A 20,835-nucleotide genomic window follows, 5' to 3' on the forward strand; every position below is an offset into this window, starting at 1 on the left:
ATTTTGGGGATTTAAAAATAAAAAAAATGGTTTTAAAAAAAATATCAAAAATACTCGATATATCGATTTTTTCGGGTGATAAATATTTTATCAAATTAAATATTTTTTAAAAATTTGATATATCATTGATACGATATTTTTTAAATATTTTCACAACCCTAAATTAGATATACCGCGGTGAGAAGGAGTGTTGAAAATATTTGTATATGCACCACTGTATATCTTATTCCTCTTATGTTATACACTAAAGTAACGAATTATCATTTCTTCTTTAAGTTCTGTTTCTGTCTGCGTGCAGCATTTTTTAGTCTCTAATAAATCGTCAAGCCGAATATTTTGATATCTGGAGTTTTGATTTTTAATGACTTTGTTTCTGCCATCAATGGGGCTACCTTCTCATCAAATTCTCGTTGTTGCCTTTCGAGTGCGCCTTTCATGGCGTTCTCGATAGCTAGAAGTTGCTCTTGAGACATTTCTGTTGTTTGACTGGGAAATTCAGAGGTTCCAGTTTCAAGGACGCTCTTTCGAACAAAGGTGTTGGATACGGCCGTACTGGTTGATGGATAAAATACCTTTTGGTGAGCCCTTGACCCCCGAGATTTCCTATACTTATCTAAAAGATCTTCGTCTGACGACGCGTAGTTTCCCGTGGACATGGGTCAAAATTAATAATAAAAATTGCTGCGGGTTTTTATATAATTTTTTAATATTTCGTTAAAAAAATTTTTGTTATGTATTTATCTATTTTTTGTAATGTTTCGCTCGTTTTTATTTGAAAAAAAATTCTCAGTGCCCTTTATAGCTCCAAATGCTTTTATTCGTACTCAGATTTCAGAAAAAAAAAATGTATATATTTTTCAAATCATGTATTTCCTATTGCATTAATTTTTTATTTTTTATTTCTCTTGCACAATAAGTTTGACAAGTTTTAAGCCTTTAAGGAAAGGCATTTTCATAAAAGGTTTGCAACAAACTTCTTGCAGGCCACATCGATACAAATTCAGTCAAGCAACGGAATCCTTTCAATCGCTGCCATTTACTGCCCTCCTCGTTTCTCAATCTCGGAAAGACAATTTATGGACTCCAACGATACATTTAAGGATCGTTTTATAGCCGCAGGAGACTACAACGCCAAACATACGCACTGGGGATCACGTCTAGTGACTCCCAAAGGAAGACAATTGTACAATGCAATTATAAATGTGAAAAATAAACTGGACTACGTTTCCCCTGGAAGTCCCACATACTGGCTCCCAGACCTTATTGATTTTGCAGTGACAAAAAACATACCTCGCAATCTAATAAGTGCCAAAGCAGTCTCGGACTTATCATCAGATCACTCGCCTGTGCTTGTAACGCTTCTTCAAAGCCCAGAAATAACCGAACACCCCTTCAGTCTGACGACGACAAAAACAAACTGGCTAAAATACAAAAAGTACGTGAGTGCCCACATAGAACTCGCCCCGGATTTTAATATGGAATCGGACATCGACTACACTACGAGCGCCCTGGAAGAAGTACTCGTTGCGGCAGCTAAAATCTCTACTCCTCATAGGAAAGAAGTAGACCGAAACAAACTCTTCAAATCTAATCAGCAAATCGAACAGCTCGTGCGAGAAAAGAGGCGCACGCGTCGTGATTGGCAAAACAGCAGATCACCAGCTTCAAAACAACGCCTTAAGGAAGCAACCCGATCACTCGACCAGGCTCTTCACCAACAGGAAGAAAATGCACAGCTGAGGTACATCCAGAATCTCTCGCCAACAAGCACAAAGTACCCCCTGTGGAGGGCCCACCCAAATCTTAGTGCCCCAATTGAAACGACCACCCCGATAAGAAACTCTTCGGGATGCTGGGGTCGCAGCGACGAAGACCGAGCTGAAACATTTGCCACACATCTCCAAAGTGTCTTCCAGCCAAACCCAGCCTCAAATTTATATCTCCTGCCAGAAATTCAGCCAGAGTCCTCCCCTCAGCCAGCCGCACCTTCATTCCGGCCGAACGAAATCGAAAAAGTCATAAGAGGGCTAAAACCAAAAAAGGCTCCCGGTGGTGACCTATTGACCCCAAAGATGCTGATCGAACTTCCAAAATGCGCTATAGAGGTCGTCCGCAAACTATTTAATGGAATCATTAATTCCCAAAAAATGGCTATTTCCCAAAAAAGTGGAAGAAATCCATTATTATAATGATACCAATAAGCCTACTATCTTGTTTGTCTAAATTGTTTGAAAAATGCTTGTTAATTCGCATAATACCACATCTGGAAGCTTGAAATATCATCCCGGCACACCAATTTGGCTTTCGAAGAAACCATGGAACCATCGAACAAGTGAACAGATTAACATCCGAAATACGCTCAGCCTTCGAACAGCGAGAATACTGCAGCGCTATTTTCCTCGACGTATATCAAGCTTTCGACCGAGTTTGGCTCATCGGACTCATGCACAAAATTAAAACGTATTTGCCAACATACACCCACAAGCTACTGGAATAATACCTCTACAATAGGGTATTCTCAGTGAGATGCAACGCAGCTACTTCGGGCGACTACACCATCGAAGCTGGAGTTCCGCAAGGAAGCGCACTCGGCCCGTGTCTATATGTTTTGGGTACTGCGGATATTCCTACGAGCGCACAACTTACAACCTCGACGTTCGCCGACGATACCGCTATCCTTAGTCGCTCCAGATGCCCAACGCAGGCAACAACCCAACTGGCTTATCATCTCACAATAGTGGAAAGGTGGCTGTCCGACTGGCGTATTAAAATAAACGAACAAAAGTGTAAACATATAACGTTTACTCTTAATAGACAAACATGTCCTCCGCTTTTACTAAACGGTATGCAGATCCCTCAAGCTAACGACGTAACGTACCTTGGCGTTCACCTTGATAGACGACTTACCTGGCGCAAGCACATCGAATGCAAAAAGATGAACCTAAAACTGAAAGCCAACAGCCTCCACTGGATCATAAACTCACGATTGCCACTGTGCCTGGACTACAAGTTACTACTGTACAATTCAGTCCTAAGTCCAATCTGGACGTATGGCTCCCAGCTGTGGGGGAACGCAAGCAGCAGCAACATAGACATCATACAGCGCGCACAATCAAAAATCTTGAGAACTATCTAAGGGGCACCTTGGTATGTTCGCAACGAAAACATCCACCGGGATCTGGGCATCCTCGCAGTGAAAGACGAAATCCAGAAGCAAAAAGAAATACAAAGAAAAACTGTCTTCGCACCCAAATTCTCTCGCTCGGGGATTGACTCGGGTTTCTAGCGTATCCCGCCTTAGACGCAACGACCTCCCAACCCAGCTATCGATTTTTAGGGCCGTCTAACTCCGTATCAGTCAATATGACTGTTAGTTAAGTTAAAAATATAAGATTTGATACACCTCTTGTTAGTCTCGCAAAGAGAAGATTCAAGAAATAAAAGCAAAGTTTGAAAACAAAAAAAAAAAAAAGGAAAGGGGAAAACAAAAATTTTTAGAGGAAGAAGAAGAAAAACAACAAAATATAACTATTTTCTCTTTTTTTTTAAATCATGCAGGCCTAGCAGATCCTTTTTATTTGTTTAAAAAACTTTTTATTTTCTGTATTATTTTTCTTGCACGATAAGCTTCACCACAAACAGCCTACTTACAGTTTCTTATATTAATTTATTAAGATATGCTGCAAGTTGCCGTTGGCTTTCCTTCGCTTCAGCTTGTTGATTCCCACGGAGGGGGGCTAGGGTTACTCTACAGCTCCCTTTTCTTTAGTTGCTCCCACGGAGGGGGTCGAGGGTTTGCCCTACAGCTCCCTTTACTTAAGTTGCTCCCACGGAGGGGGGCGAGGGGTTACCCTACAGCTCCCTTTTTCACTGTTTCGTCGGTTTTTTGAGTTTTATGCAAGATCTAACTGAATAAAATCTTGCATATAATTTTTTATTTTAGAACTTTTAGTTTTTTTTAAATATTATTTTCCACTATTTCAACAACTTTTTGTGTAGAAAAAAATATATTTTTGTCCGGAATGTCTTAGAAGCTTTTTGAAGGTGGGCTTCTTCTCAGCTTTTTTTCACTTGTATGTTTATTTTATTTATTTTATTTTTCGACTACTTTTTTCCTGTAGCCGAATTTTACACTTGTATTAACTTTATTTTTATGCCGTTTCTATTTACATACGTAATTTTCCGAATTGGGTGCCAGTTAATAATAGATTATTTGTGTGTGGGTTTTACAAATAATATTTATTGATCATTTTTTTCGCACAAGCCCGTTAGGGTTAGTGTTACTGACAAAGATAAAATATAACGCGAGCTTAGGCTGCGGAGTTCTACTTAAGACTGAACTAAAATACTACCTGAGCTGTTCTTCGAAGCCTTCTTTGGGCTGCGGCGCAGTTGCCCAGTTGCAGTGTCAGCATTCCATATCCGGCCAGCAACGATCACCTGCCCAAGTGCCCGAGCCGGTCCGCGGACAGTTGCCCTTGGACTACGCATTCACCACCTCATTCGTTACGCGTGTGGGCCACCGGATCCGGTGTGCAATTTGGCGCTTTTCCTAAATTCTGCCTGCGCGTGTTAATTTACAAAACACCCCTTAACACCCAGACGGATCGTAGAACTGGGGGCGACGACGGTCACGGGCCGATCTGCGTGGCGGTACTCCAGACCCGTTTGGCTCAGGCGAACGCTGTGACCCAGCTGGAGTTGTGGATCCGCCAGATACCGCTTCAGCTGGGGTTGGAGTGGAACATCAAGTTGGTGATGCTCTCTCCTATAGTGTTTGCTGCTGCAAAGAACTGCGCAATCGCAGCTGATCCAGATGTCGCCTGACTGTTCGGTCTTCCTCATACATACCGAAAAGAAATCGGTTCCGTTCGCTTCGAGACGTGGCCCTCAAGCCACTTGAGTCAAGCCACAAGCCAAGCCACCACTTGCATAGTTTCGGACCCAAACAGGGCTGCCTGTAACAAAAGAATTTTCAGCTTGGGCCTCGCAGATCTTACCACATGATCTTTCGCCTGGACTTAATTTGTCGAAGGAATGTAATTTGTCAAAATTTGTTTGTCTTTTTTAATTTTTCAAAGAGCTCCCTATTGAACAGTTACTCCGCTGGTGAATGCTTTGTAACGGAATGTGGCGTAGTACATTAGTCAAACAAGAAACGAGCAAAAGCTAAGTTGTCATCCGTGTGACGATCTAGTTTCTTCGGGTAACTCTTCATGCTTTAAACCATTCGTTCGGCCTGTCCGTTGGTAGCAGGGTGAAACGGCGCAGATTGGATGTGAAGGATCCCATTATTTTTCGTAAACAACTTCAACTCCTCGGAGGTGAAAGCAGTTCCATTGACGGACACGATTTCATCCGGAATGCAATGGGTGGCGAACAGTTGCCGTAGGAAGGTGATTGCAACTGACGCGGACGTCGATTTTACGGGGCAAACTTCAAGCCAATTCGTAAAAGAATCGACGACAATTATTATTATTATTATTATTATTAAAGGTAGAGCAGTTCACAAAAATAAACAAACTTAGTGGGTATAGCACTGGCAGCGAGGCCTTTGGCTTTATAGTCTAGTTGATAATGAGATTTAATACATGTTTTAAGTCTTAGGTTAAAAATAGCTGAGGTCTATGAATGGAGGTTCGCAGGTTACCTATTTATATAATTACATTTTAGTTACAATTTTCTGATTTTGGTGTTGGGATGGACTTCATATTTTGTAGAACAAATTAGATTCTTTTAGAAATGATATTATTTTTCGAAGGTTATCTGTGTTTAGCTCGTTGAGTAGGTGAGTTTGTGTTTTTAAAGACAGGGTGATAGGGTGGAGTGATGTGCATAAGTTGAGTAGGTGGGATATGGTGTTGTCTCCTTGGCAAAAGGGGTATGGGAATGTTTGGTTCTGGTTGAAGTAGTGTTCGTGGGTAAGTTTTGTCTATTTGGTCGAGCCTGCTCGATTTTGGGTTAAAAGAGGTTATGTATTTGTCGATGTTCATGTTGTCTTTGTTTTTGGATTTATACCATTGCCTGCATTGTTCATAGTTTTTTTCCTGTCTTGTCGAGAATTCTGACCTTAAATGTTTGTTTATATCTGTTAAATTTTTGTTTGGGGTGAAAATGGAGGCATTTTTGCTGCTGATTTAGCGGTTTGGTCGGCTAGCTCGTTGCCTGCTATGCCTACATGGCAAGGAATCCACAATACTTTTATTTTTGCTGCTAGCTTTGTTAGATGTGATCGGATTTTGTTTTAGTAAAAGTTGTTATTGTTAGTGTTTGCTATGGAGTCAATTGCTGAGAGGGAGTCAGAGCAAAACATGAATTTACCCATCAAACTTTTAACTTGATCAATTGTTTCTTGGATGGCTATTATTTCGGCGGAAAGTACTGAAGAGTATGGGGGGAGCATACCATATTTTATAATGTGGTTTTCTGTTGTGACTGCGTAAGTTATTGTGGAATTTATTTTTGATCCGTCTGTGAATAAAAGCTTCCAGGATTTGTGTCTGTTTTTGGTATGTTCGTATATTTTTCGATATGTGTCGGGTGGTGTTGTTTGTTTCTTGTGAATTCTGAACGTTGTATCTATAAGATTGGGGATCTCCCAAGGTGGATTGAATTTTTGTAGTTTTTGTGGTTGGTATGGTAAGTTTAGTGAGAGGCAGAGTTGTATGGTTCGGTCTATGGTGGTTAGGTTTTTTCTGATTTTTCGTTGCTTAACAAATTTGTGTATGGGTGTGTCTCTGGAATAAATTAAGTTTTTGCTAAGCTTGGCTGTTTGTAGGTATCGTTTTTGCTCTATTGTGAGAATATTGGACTCGTTGATTAAGTTAGATATGGGGGTTGTTCGGAAGGCTCCAAGGGCTAGGCGAAGCGCAGCATTGAACGGGGTCTTTAATTTGTTTAAGGTGCTTTTCGGTGAGTGTCCGCAAAGGAACAAACCGTATTCCAGTTTAGCAATGACCGTTGCTTTGGTGACGTGAAGGAGTGTGTGGGTATTGCAATTAAATTTATGGCTGGATAGGCATTTTATTATATTTAGTTTTTGGTGGAGTGAGGGTATTAGTGAGTTTATGTGTGTGTTCCACTTGTATTTATTGTTAATTGTTAATCTTAGGATTTTGAGCGAGGTGACGGTGGGTATTTGTATGTTGTTGCAGGTTATAGTACAAGTGCAGTTGCGTTTTTTGCAAATGTGTAGGTGCTTGCACTTTGCTAGGGAAAGGGATGCTCCGGAATATGAGCACCAAGTTTTTATATTATTAAAAATGTAGTCTAAGTTGAGGTTTTTGTTTCTGTTTTCTTGGAAATTTATTATGAGGAAAAAATCGTCGGCGTATGCGTTCAATTTAATGTTTTTGTGTAAATCTATGCATTGGCAAGTTTATTGTAGGCTATTAACAATAGTATTACTGATATAGGTGATCCTTGGGGGATACCGTTATATAGGGGATGAGAGTTAGATATGTGGGGTCCTACTCGGGCAATTATTTTCCTATTGAGCATAAAATTTTGTATGTAATTTGTTATTATTTTCCTATTTTCCTATAGGACCTATTTTCCACTCCTGAAGTTGGTCTGTAATGGTGTGTACCCCTACTCGATCGAAGGCTCTTGAGAAGTCAAGAGAGATGAGTGATGTGTGATCTTTTGACTTCATTATGAGGTAGTCTACGTAGAGTAGACTATCCGAAGTCAATTTTCCTTTTTTGAAGCAAAATTGGTTTTGCTTAGGTACTTTATTTACGGCTAAAAACCACGATAATCTTTTGGCAATTATCTTGTCGAGACTTTGTGCAAGACAGCAGTTGAGGGATATGGGTCTGAATGAATTTATTTGTTTTTTCAGTTTTTGTCTGGAGGATCGGTATGATGAGGCTTGTTTTATAGGCTTGCAGTATGTGACTGACTAGTATTTTGTTAAAGGTCTTTTATTCTGTGTTTTGTGGTAGGTGAGCTGTTTTTTATCATTTCATATGAGATTCTATTTAACCCTGGAGTGGCTCCCTTAAGCGTTTGTAAAGCTGATGTTAGTTCGAGGAGAGAAATCTTTTCTTCTATGGTTTTGGCTGTTGGGCAGGGGGTGTAATTCTATGTGTTGCTTTTGTATTTGTTGTTTCGGAACTCCTCTGAGAAGTTCCGATCGTTTGAAAGCTCTTTGAAGTGACGTTCAAATATATTAGCAATGTCGTTGGTAGAAGTTGTAGGGGTGTTATTTTCGGGGCTTAATATTGCATGGATTTGTATGACTGGGTTAAGTCCGAAAAAACGTCTTATATTGCGCCATATTTTGGATGAGGGTGTTGACGGATCTATGGTGAATGTAAAGGAGTTGGATGCTTCATTTTCACTTTTTTTTATTTCAAATCTATATTTGGCATTCTTGCGTCTGTAATCTGTTATGCTTTAAAGGTTTATTTTGCGATTAAGGGTGTTCCAAGCTTATTTTTTTTTTTTGTATGTGAGCTAAGTTTTTATTCCACCAGGGAACCTTATATGGCTTATTATTTGGTGAGGTTTGTGGGATAGAGCTGTTCGCACTATGCAAAATAATTCTGTTGATTTCGGCAGCCTCTTTGTTTACAGTTTCAGAGGGGGCAAATTTGGAATCATATTTGTGTGTGAGGGCAAGGTGCTGGTCCCAATTGGCGTTTTTTAGTTTAAAAAAGGGTTTGTTTAATGTTTGTTTGTAATTTTACCTTTTTTAATGGGAAAAGGGAGAAAGTGGTAGTGATTATTGGAAAGTGGTCGCTCTCATGAAGGTTATTGAGTATTTTCCACTTGCAGGGCTAGTGATGCAGAGCAAAGGGAAAGGTCAATGTATGTGTTGCGTGTGGAAAAATGTGTTGGTGATTTGTCATTTAAGAGGATAAGTTGGGACGTGTCGATAAATTTTTGTATAACTTTACCTCTTGGGTTAGAGCTAGGGTGGGTTGACTGGGTGCCAACCATTAAAGTCTTTCACTATTAATGAGGGTACTTGATGTCTATGCAATGTATTTTCTAGTATTTGTCTTGTGATAGTTTTGGTCGGAGAGATGTAAACTGTCTGTATGTGTAGGTTTTGCTGGGATATTACAAGTATTTCAAGTGTTTCGAGATCGTTTGTGATTTGTGATCGTTCGTTGATTATTGAATGTTCGATCGATTTATTTACTAGTAGTGCTACGCCCCCAAATCTGTTCGTGGCTATGTTAGTTAGTAGAATGTAGTTTACGGGGATGGGTATGTTATTGGTGTATTATATGTGTGATTCTTGGAGAGCTAGAATGTGTGGGGAGTGGTTCTTTATCAATATTGGAAGTTGGTTGTGTTATTAGAGTAACCTTTTATATTCCATTGGATTACATTAAGGGACATTTTTGCGGTGAAGATCGGGTTAGGTTAGGATAAGGCTGGTGGATTTTAGATGGATTCGCTGTCGCTTTATTGGTGTGTTTGCTTTTGGTTGAGGGTTTAGTTTTTGATTAAGACGGTTTGAAGTTAGTGGAGAGAGAGTTTGACGGAGAAGAAGAAGAAGATATTTTTTAGAGAAGATTTTTAATGTTAAGTTGTGTAGGTTTTGCTGGGATATTACAATTGTAGTCTTGTTACCTTAAATGCTCCTTTGCGAGTAGCAATTGTTCGCATCAAAGCTGGCTTTTCGTCTACTACCAATTGTTGATACACCTGGGCCAAATCTTTTTTTGCGAAAATTGAACCTCTTTCTATCGAAGCTAATAGCGTGTTGATTGCAGGAATTTGATGTCAATGCGGTTGTACCGCCCTGTTAAGCGTAGATTTATAATCTCCACAAATGCGAATGAGACCATTTTTCTTGACTATGGGAACCGTCGGAGTGGCCCACTCGGAGTACTCTACAGGCTCAAGTATTCCTTGGGCACAGAGACGGTCCAACTCTTCTTCATATGGCTTGAGGAGTGCGTAAGGAATTTGACGCGGTGGTAGTCTGACTGGCGGAACTTCCTGGTCCACTTTGAGGGCTACTGGCGGCCCTGTATACAGACCTAGTTCTAAAGAAAACAAATGGTCGAATTTTCTTAGAATTTCCGCGATACCATTGCCGCAAACCAGTTGTATCCTAGAAGTTTTGACCCGGTGCCGGACATGACGACCAATAAAAGATTACTGATACGGCTATTGTTGTATGCGGATTGACGTGTTGGTGATTCCCTTGACCGGATAGGGTTACGTTGATATTCACTTAGCTTTAGGTGGCACTTGACGAGATCGGGATTACCGTTTGGCCAGATGTACCAATACGAAGATTCCTTCATGATGGTGACGAGCGTCACGGAATTAACTACGAACTGGCATGAGCGACCGTTTATGACCACGTCCACGGATTCCACACAAAGCACTCGCAGTGGCTGCTTCACTAGTTACGGCTCGTTCCATGGCTCGCTGCACCGTCAATTTGGTGTCGGCTAGCAGGCTTCGCTAGACACCTTTGTATAACTTTACCTCTTGGGTTAGAGCTAGGGTGGGTTGACTGGGTGCCAACCATTAAAGTCTTTCACTATTAATGAGGGTACTTGATGTCTATGCAATGTATTTTCTAGTATTTGTATTGTGATAGTTTTGGTCGGAGAGATGTAAACTGTCTGTATGTGTAGGTTTTGCTGGGATATTACAAGTATTTCAAGTGTTTCGAGATCGTTTGTGATTTGTGATCGTTCGTTGATTATTGAATGTTCGATCGATTTATTTACTAGTAGTGCTACGCCCCCAAATCTGTTCGTGGCTATGTTAGTTAGTAGAATGTAGTTTACGTGGATGGGTATGTTATTGGTGTATTATATGTGTGATTCTTGGAGAGCTAGAATGTGTGGGGAGTGGTTCTTTATCAATATTGGAAGTTGGTTGTGTTATTAGAGTAACCTTTTATATTCCATTGGATTACATTAAGGGACATTTTTGCGGTGAAGATCGGGTTAGGTTAGGATAAGGCTGGTGGATTTTAGATGGATTCGCTGTCGCTTTATTGGTGTGTTTGCTTTTGGTTGAGGGTTTAGTTTTTGATTAAGACGGTTTGAAGTTAGTGAAGAGAGAGTTTGACGGAGAAGAAGAAGAAGATATTTTTTAGAGAAGATTTTTAATGTTAAGTTCTTTGTAATTTGTGATGCGTAAGGTGATTTTTGTGTGGTGTCTGTAATCTTGGTATCCATGATCTCGATGTCGTCTGGCTCTTTCTGTTGAGTGTGATTTTTGAGGCGTTCTTTGTGTGATTTTGGTGGCATTTGAAAATTGGGGTTTGGTTTGGTCCTATGTTGTGGTGGTGGGTAGTGTTCTTGCATACGTGGCTCTAGTTTGGTATCCATGTCGCTCGAAGTATATCCTATATCCTCAGAGCAATTTTGTGGTCGACCTTATCGGTAGTATTTAAAGCTGTAAGTTCCTGTTGCTTAAGGAATTTTGGACATTTACGGTCGAGCGGGCTGTGTTGGGAGTTGATTTCCGGATTGTTCTCGCAGTTGAGGCATTTTTTATCTTTTTGGTGGTGTAAGCCTTCAGTGTTTTTTCTTCCGAGAAATTTTAACATTTGTCTGTGCTTTTGCATATGGGTGTTGAATATGGGGTATGGGGAGCTGGGTGTTCAAATCGTAGGCACAATATACAGCTGGATGGTGCGCGTGTAACGCAGAGAGAATTTCCTGCCTCTCCATCAAGGGAATAACTGCTTGAATACCCCAAAATAATATTTCTTAGTTACTGGTCAGTTCGTTTCGCCGAACGAAGAAAGGGTACAGGTCATCATGACGCGTAACTTAAGCACTAGTGTGTTCGCGGTGACAGTGGGATCAGTTGCCCATTCGATTATGAAAACTCCGTCTGTTTGAGGCTCACGGTGTATATCTGAAGTTGGGCAGCGGCTAAGGAATTGTCATTACTTATTTTTGTTCCAGGCTGATGAATTAACTTGAATTTATACGCTCTTAAAAAAATGGCTAGACGCATCATCGGGTTGGCAATGATTTGAGGGATTGGCTTTTCTCGCAAAAAGATTCCGTATGATGACGCATCGCAAGTTAGGATAGGTGGGCGGTCCGGAGAGTAATGAATAAGGACCTCATCCGATGCGTTAAAATTCTTTAGTTCTGCGAATACTTTTTTGGTGCTCCGGAAGCCATGTCCATTGTACGTTCTTGTTTATGTTCTGCAGTATTTTTTCAATGCAGCTTTGGAATATTCCTGAGACTACTGAAATTCCGAATTGTAGTCTTGTTACCTTAAATGCTCCTTTGTGAGTAGCAATTGTTCGCATCAAAGCTGGCTTTTCGTCTACTACCAATTGTTGATACACCTGGGCCAAATCTTTTTTGCGAAAATTGAACCTCTTTCTATCGAAGCTAATAGCGTGTTGATTGCAGGAATTTGATGTCAATGCGGTTGTACCGCCCTGTTAAGCGTAGATTTATAATCTCCACAAATGCGAATGAGACCATTTTTCTTGACTATGGGAACCGTCGGAGTGGCCCACTCGGAGTACTCTACAGGCTCAAGTATTCCTTGGGCACAGAGACGGTCCAACTCTTCTTCATATGGCTTGAGGAGTGCGTAAGGAATTTGACGCGGTGGTAGTCTGACTGGCGGAACTTCCTGGTCCACTTTGAGGGCTACTGGCGGCCCTGTATACAGACCTAGTTCTAAAGAAAACAAATGGTCGAATTTTCTTAGAATTTCCGCGATACCATTGCCGCAAACCAGTTGTATCCTAGAAGTTTTGACCCGGTGCCGGACATGACGACCAATAAAAGATTACTGATACGGCTATTGTTGTATGCGGATTGACGTGTTGGTGATTCCCTTGACCGGATAGGGTTACGTTGATATTCACTTAGCTTTAGGTGGCACTTGACGAGATCGGGATTACCGTTTGGCCAGATGTACCAATACGAAGATTCCTTCATGATGGTGACGAGCGTCACGGAATTAACTACGAACTGGCATGAGCGACCGTTTATGACCACGTCCACGGATTCCACACAAAGCACTCGCAGTGGCTGCTTCACTAGTTACGGCTCGTTCCATGGCTCGCTGCACCGTCAATTTGGTGTCGGCTAGCAGGCTTCGCTAGACACCTTTGTATAACTTTACCTCTTGGGTTAGAGCTAGGGTGGGTTGACTGGGTGCCAACCATTAAAGTCTTTCACTATTAATGAGGGTACTTGATGTCTATGCAATGTATTTTCTAGTATTTGTATTGTGATAGTTTTGGTCGGAGAGATGTAAACTGTCTGTATGTGTAGGTTTTGCTGGGATATTACAAGTATTTCAAGTGTTTCGAGAACGTTTGTGATTTGTGATCGTTCGTTGATTATTGAATGTTCGATCGATTTATTTACTAGTAGTGCTACGCCCCCAAATCTGTTCGTGGCTATGTTAGTTAGTAGAATGTAGTTTACGTGGATGGGTATGTTATTGGTGTATTATATGTGTGATTCTTGGAGAGCTAGAATGTGTGGGGAGTGGTTCTTTATCAATATTGGAAGTTGGTTGTGTTATTAGAGTAACCTTTTATATTCCATTGGATTACATTAAGGGACATTTTTGCGGTGAAGATCGGGTTAGGTTAGGATAAGGCTGGTGGATTTTAGATGGATTCGCTGTCGCTTTATTGGTGTGTTTGCTTTTGGTTGAGGGTTTAGTTTTTGATTAAGACGGTTTGAAGTTAGTGAAGAGAGAGTTTGACGGAGAAGAAGAAGAAGATATTTTTTAGAGAAGATTTTTAATGTTAAGTTCTTTGTAATTTGTGATGCGTAAGGTGATTTTTGTGTGGTGTCTGTAATCTTGGTATCCATGATCTCGATGTCGTCTGGCTCTTTCTGTTGAGTGTGATTTTTGAGGCGTTCTTTGTGTGATTTTGGTGGCATTTGAAAATTGGGGTTTGGTTTGGTCCTATGTTGTGGTGGTGGGTAGTGTTCTTGCATACGTGGCTCTAGTTTGGTATCCATGTCGCTCGAAGTATATCCTATATCCTCAGAGCAATTTTGTGGTCGACCTTATCGGTAGTATTTAAAGCTGTAAGTTCCTGTTGCTTAAGGAATTTTGGACATTTACGGTCGAGCGGGCTGTGTTGGGAGTTGATTTCCGGATTGTTCTCGCAGTTGAGGCATTTTTTATCTTTTTGGCGGTGTAAGCCTTCAGTGTTTTTTCTTCCGAGAAATTTTAACATTTGTCTGTGCTTTTGCATATGGGTGTTGAATATGGGGTATGGGGAGCTGGGTGTTCAAATCGTAGGCACAATATACAGCTGGATGGTGCGCGTGTAACGCAGAGAGAATTTCCTGCCTCTCCATCAAGGGAATAACTGCTTGAATACCCCAAAATAATATTTCTTAGTTACTGGTCAGTTCGTTTCGCCGAACGAAGAAAGGGTACAGGTCATCATGACGCGTAACTTAAGCACTAGTGTGTTCGCGGTGACAGTGGGATCAGTTGCCCATTCGATTATGAAAACTCCGTCTGTTTGAGGCTCACGGTGTATATCTGAAGTTGGGCAGCGGCTAAGGAATTGTCATTACTTATTTTTGTTCCAGGCTGATGAATTAACTTGAATTTATACGCTCTTAAAAAAATGGCTAGACGCATCATCGGGTTGGCAATGATTTGAGGGATTGGCTTTTCTCGCAAAAAGATTCCGTATGATGACGCATCGCAAGTTAGGATAGGTGGGCGGTCCGGAGAGTAATGAATAAGGACCTCATCCGATGCGTTAAAATTCTTTAGTTCTGCGAATACTTTTTTGGTGCTCCGGAAGCCATGTCCATTGTACGTTCTTGTTTATGTTCTGCAGTATTTTTTCAATGCAGCTTTGGAATATTCCTGAGACTACTGAAATTCCGAATTGTAGTCTTGTTACCTTAAATGCTCCTTTGTGAGTAGCAATTGTTCGCATCAAAGCTGGCTTTTCGTCTACTACCAATTGTTGATACACCTGGGCCAAATCTTTTTTTGCGAAAATTGAACCTCTTTCTATCGAAGCTAATAGCGTGTTGATTGCAGGAATTTGATGTCAATGCGGTTGTACCGCCCTGTTAAGCGTAGATTTATAATCTCCACAAATGCGAATGAGACCATTTTTCTTGACTATGGGAACCGTCGGAGTGGCCCACTCGGAGTACTCTACAGGCTCAAGTATTCCTTGGGCACAGAGACGGTCCAACTCTTCTTCATATGGCTTGAGGAGTGCGTAAGGAATTTGACGCGGTGGTAGTCTGACTGGCGGAACTTCCTGGTCCACTTTGAGGGCTACTGGCGGCCCTGTATACAGACCTAGTTCTAAAGAAAACAAATGGTCGAATTTTCTTAGAATTTCCGCGATACCATTGCCGCAAACCAGTTGTATCCTAGAAGTTTTGACCCGGTGCCGGACATGACGACCAATAAAAGATTACTGATACGGCTATTGTTGTATGCGGATTGACGTGTTGGTGATTCCCTTGACCGGATAGGGTTACGTTGATATTCACTTAGCTTTAGGTGGCACTTGACGAGATCGGGATTACCGTTTGGCCAGATGTACCAATACGAAGATTCCTTCATGATGGTGACGAGCGTCACGGAATTAACTACGAACTGGCATGAGCGACCGTTTATGACCACGTCCACGGATTCCACACAAAGCACTCGCAGCGGCTGCTTCACTAGTTACGGCTCGTTCCATGGCTCGCTGCACCGTCAATTTGGTGTCGGCTAGCAGGCTTCGCTAGACACCTTCGTCGCGCATGCCGCACACAAATCGGTCTCGCAACATGCGATCTAACATCTGTCCTAAATTGCTCCCTGCCGCCAAACTTCTTTATGCGGCCATTTAGTTACCGAAGGACTCGTCGGGGTGCTAATCACGCTTGTGGAAATGGTAGAATGCAGCAATCTCTGATTGGCGGGGCGAAAAGTGACTGGTAAATATATCATACACGTCTGTTAATTGCAAATCACTGACTCGCCTGGGTGATGCTAACGACACTATTAACTTATAAAGGGGTGCGCCCGCTAGCGTAGGAAACGCCGCCTTCTTCCGGTCCTCGTCCACGACGCTATTTGCTAAAAGGTACAGCTCGAAGCGATCTCGGTACGCCTTCCATTTCCCAGGGGTTAGCAAGTCGAAAGGTTCCAGAGTTCCAATTCCCACCATGGCGACTCCGCAAGTAGAATTTACCGCCCCGCACCCTAAGCTAGCAGCCTTCACTGGATCATGAACTTACGATTGCCACTATGCCAGGAGTATTCAGTCCTTAAGCCTATATGGACGTATGGCTACCAGCTGTGGAGAACATAGACATCATACAGCGCGCACAATCAAAAATCTTGAGAATTATCACTGGGTTATGTTCGCAACGAAAAAACCCACCGGGATCTGTCCCAGTAAAAAATCGATTCGATCGTCCACATTGGTGGAGGAATCAGCGGGAATTACCTGACAGGATTCGGCCAAACGAGTTTTCCCTGGGGTGCAACATCCTCCAGGGGTGCAACTCATCCAAAATGCGTCTTCTGCACAAGAGGCAGACCGTTTCCTAGTTGGATGAACCCTTATCTGCAGGATCTCGTTGATGTGAGCCTGTAATATTAACCGATTACTTAAATGGTTGTTCAAAGATCAAGAGCATCATAGTTAGCGTCAATAATCTCCAACGCTGACTCCCGCAGACATGAAATTAGCCACCTGAGCTTATTTTTCTTGGTAAGTGAGGATGGCTGTCAATCGTCGCATTAAACAGGGCGCAAAAATCCGGCCACTCGGCATAGCCACCGCTGAATGTTGGCATCGGCAACGGGGACAATTAGAAGGCAGGCCTGTATGGAGTGGGTGCAATACCAGCACCACTGGTACTATCCAAAGGCGTATCCAACTTCCACCTGGATGTCGTCGTGGCCGTCCGTGGCCACCGACTCCATTATCTAATATAAATTCAATGCTATGACAACAAAAACAACAAGTCACCAACAAGACACGTGAGGTGGCCGTTGCGAGGCACAAGCACTGTTCACCTTTAGAAGAGAAGGAGTCCCAGTACGCTGGTGGGTTCTGTCCCGGCTCCTGACACCTTAGCCAAGGGCGAATGGGGTAAGCAGTGCTATCTCTCAGTTTTTCGCCGCCCTTTTCGCTTCGTGCAGGGTAAAGAGGCACTGGCGACTAAGCAGGGGCGGTATATCCCCATAAAAACTTTGATGGATGTCCCACCTCTCCTTTGTCTATCCCCCATAACTTAAAATCCACGCAGCGTCGCGGCCAGTGGCTCAGTCGAAGCTATAAGTGAGAACATAGAGGAGTTACAGGCGTTCAGGCGGGGATACATAACTAGTAGAACTCCTCCAAAGCAGAATGAAAGCGAGCTTACTTCAAAGAGGCATCACAACCAGATGTCGCTGACAAGTAGTTTTCAATCGAAGAAAAGAACCAGTTGCAGCAGTTTAATCCAAGAAAAAAGGATTTGCAGGCGTTGCTGAAGGCCAGGTGTAGATTCAACAGAGAAACTTCGTGCAGAGAATAGCACACGCGTTGATGAAGCAACGCAGACCACTCCGGCCCAAGCAACGTACAGCAAGGTAGCGAGGACAAAAGGCCCAGCGGAGATGGGGATGGAGTTGGCCTCCATAAGAGAGTAGGCCTCCATCTGGAAGAAAAGTGGTCAAGCAAAGCATGCCTAGAAAAAGCCGTTCAATCGTGCTCATCATCACGGATCCTGCAAAAAAACATTTGGATATGTCCTCAAGCTCGTCTTCCGCCGGCAGGGAAGCTAAATGATGTCAGCCAAAGCATCAAGACGATCTCGTGCTGAGACTGCCGGCAGCAAAGGAGACACTACCCGAGGTGCTAGGCAACGTGTCTTCTTGGTAGCCGTGTCATAGTGGCTTTGCCTTTACGCAGCCGGAAATGAGAGAAAACATGAGATTCCCCCTGGGAAAACCCGAAGCAACGAAATTAAGAAGGGAATCTTAAAAGCTAACCTCACCAACTTTGCTCATTAGCTCATAGCCTACTCCAGGCTTCAGGCAGCCGATCCGAAAGCACGCTTAGCGATTTCTGGCTCTATAATTGCTACCTGCCCCCGCGCCTCATTAGGCAGCCCTTTTCTCACAACCTGGAAGAGCCCAGGATACGATGCACAAATGCCATGTTGGTGATCGCAGAAGAGTATTTAACGCCTGGACGGAGAAATGGGGCTCGTTTCGTACCAACGCACAGTGGTCGATTCGGCCTCGCTAGCGGCGTTTAAACAATAACTTCTGAAATATTAGAGATATCTTCAATCGGTTTTTATTTTCGGTTTGTTACACAATTTTGAATTATGTGGACAAAAATGAAATTTATAGCGTTTTTTTTATATATTTCTTTTTATATTAAAAAAAAGCCTTTTATTAAATTTTTTGTATTCTAAAGAAAAAGAGTAAGAAATAGAATTATAACTTATATTATGCAAGAAGCAAATAAGAAACATATACATTATATACAAAAATGTAATATACATTATATACAAAACAGTTAAAACTCTGTGAACAGACGATGGCAAGTCAAACCAAGGGTATTTATTAACAAAAATTTCGGCTGTTTCCATAGCGTACGATCCGAATGCATTGGTGTTTAAGTAATGTCCACAGGACAATGCTCGCAGGACAACACTAAATCGGAATATTAAAATTTGGTTTCTCTTTTAATGCGCGCAGCTAAATTTGGAAAAAATCTTCGTGCAGTGTTTCCATTGTTAGTACTTCCAGTACCGGTCGTATTTCCAGTTCTTATAATATCCCCGGTAAGCTCCTCGTTAGCATTCAGCATCGACACTATTCTTGACGTATTTCCGTCCTTATACAAGCGGCTACTTGCAGCCAACAACGATGCATCCGTCGAGACTTTCTCCGAAATGCCTGATAGTTTGTTGATTTGAGTTATTCTGCATCACTCTGAAATACTTTTCACTGGGCGTCCAACATTTCTAAATGATGATCTTTCCATCAATACCTGAGGCGTTTCTAGCCATTCTTTATTCCTTTTTTCAAAAGCTGCCTTATTTATATCGCATTTCTTCCACTACTGGACAAGCCCACTATTAGAACTAATATTTTTTCCCAATTTTGCAAAGCTCCTTTTCGTTACAATCATATTTGCTACAAACTTCTCCTAATGCAAAGCTTTCCATTACGAAGAACTTTTTAGTGGGGATCGCTCCGCCGTGCCATACTAAGAAAAGTGCGCGCTTCGACACTGACATTCTTCCTAAAAAGTGAAATAACGCCGGACTACGCATTTTATTTTTGACATTTTGGACAGATATGATACATTCACACTTTAACAAACAATTGCAATCAGAGTGAATCCAGGTAAATATGTTAAGTTTGACTTGACGAAAGACTGGTGTACGCTCTATTCCGCACATTGTTAATACACTCGAAATCTACTACAATTTATAAGTAACACGTATACTGACACGTCACAAGCACAGATTTTCTATGTAGCACATACCTTAATAGTTGTTAAAAACCAAACTTGCACTAGAATAATCGTAAATTGCACTATTTTTTCAAATATTCAACCAATAAGTAAAAGGGCGCCAAAATTGTAAATATCAACTGCTGAAACATATGTTGTTTTTGACAGTTCACAGCTGATCATCAGCTTATTGATGAGCTTAGAAAACATCAATTAGCATCTAATCAAGGTATATACTATCGATAGGTAAACTTAAATTAACGTTTATTTAAATTTGAAAATCATAATAAAATGCCGCGAATCCAAATCGACCACTGTGCAACGCCAGGGGCCGCATCCTCTAAGAGACCTTTGCGACTCTTGACGTAGCTGTGCTGAACACTGGCTCCCAAAACACGTTTATCAGAGTGGGGTACGGCTCGGTTCAGTGTGGAACGCTCCACGTCAAACAAGTTCGGAGAGATCTGAGACACTCCTGTGTGGTAGGTCGTTTCCCACTAGGCCAGCGTCGAACATTTCGTGGAAGCACGAGGGGATTATAATCACGGCACTCGAATTTACCTACAAGAGGCATATGTATAGTACATGAACACTGATAGTATGCCTTTCAGCGCCTCAGACTATAAGCTAAAGCTACGTTCGACCAGACTGTTCCCTTATGAATATGAGCTTGCCGGGCAGCATACTTCCTCTGGATAAAAAGTCTTTCTTTCACTCCTACTGATCTAACGCAACTCCACATCGAATCCGACGTAATTCTATCCGCAACTTGGGCATCAACCACAGCCACCACGATTCTCTCACAAGTGACCTACCTCAATGGTTGTTTTTAGATACTTTTAAACCCGAAGTTTGTGAGCTCGGTGACCCACCTCTTTAGCTCCAGCAAGATCGGATGGGGCGCCCTTCCATGTTAATCGCTTTCTACGAGTAGTAAAGAAAGCGAAACATTTTGCTCCAAAATAAGCAGCCACGATGAAGGCCATTGTCGACACATGTTTCCGGCACTGACCTTCTCAGCACTGAAAGGAGCAAGATAACTCGCCGGCCCAGGAAACAAAAGCCCAGGAAAGCTCCCGGTCCAGATGGGATCCCAGACAGCGCGATCAAAGTGGCGATGACTATGTGTCCGTATAGTTTTGCCAAGCCTTTAACTGATGCTTAAGAGAAGGCATTTTCCCAAAAAGGTGGAACCAAAGCCTGGTATTGCTTCGAAAACGAGGCTAGCCGCCGGAGGCTCCGTCGTCCCTTAGGCCGACATGCCTTATAGACCATGCCGGCAAAGCCCTTTAACACAGCTAGGTGTGATGTCATAGTGAAGGCGCTGTACAAGCATTGTCGACAAGCATTGTGGAGGTTACAAGGTCGTACCTTAGCAATCACATCATCAGGTACGAGACGACCTC

Source organism: Drosophila bipectinata, chromosome XL, assembly GCF_030179905.1.
Source record: "Drosophila bipectinata strain 14024-0381.07 chromosome XL, DbipHiC1v2, whole genome shotgun sequence".
Taxonomy (NCBI): Eukaryota; Metazoa; Arthropoda; class Insecta; order Diptera; family Drosophilidae; genus Drosophila; species Drosophila bipectinata.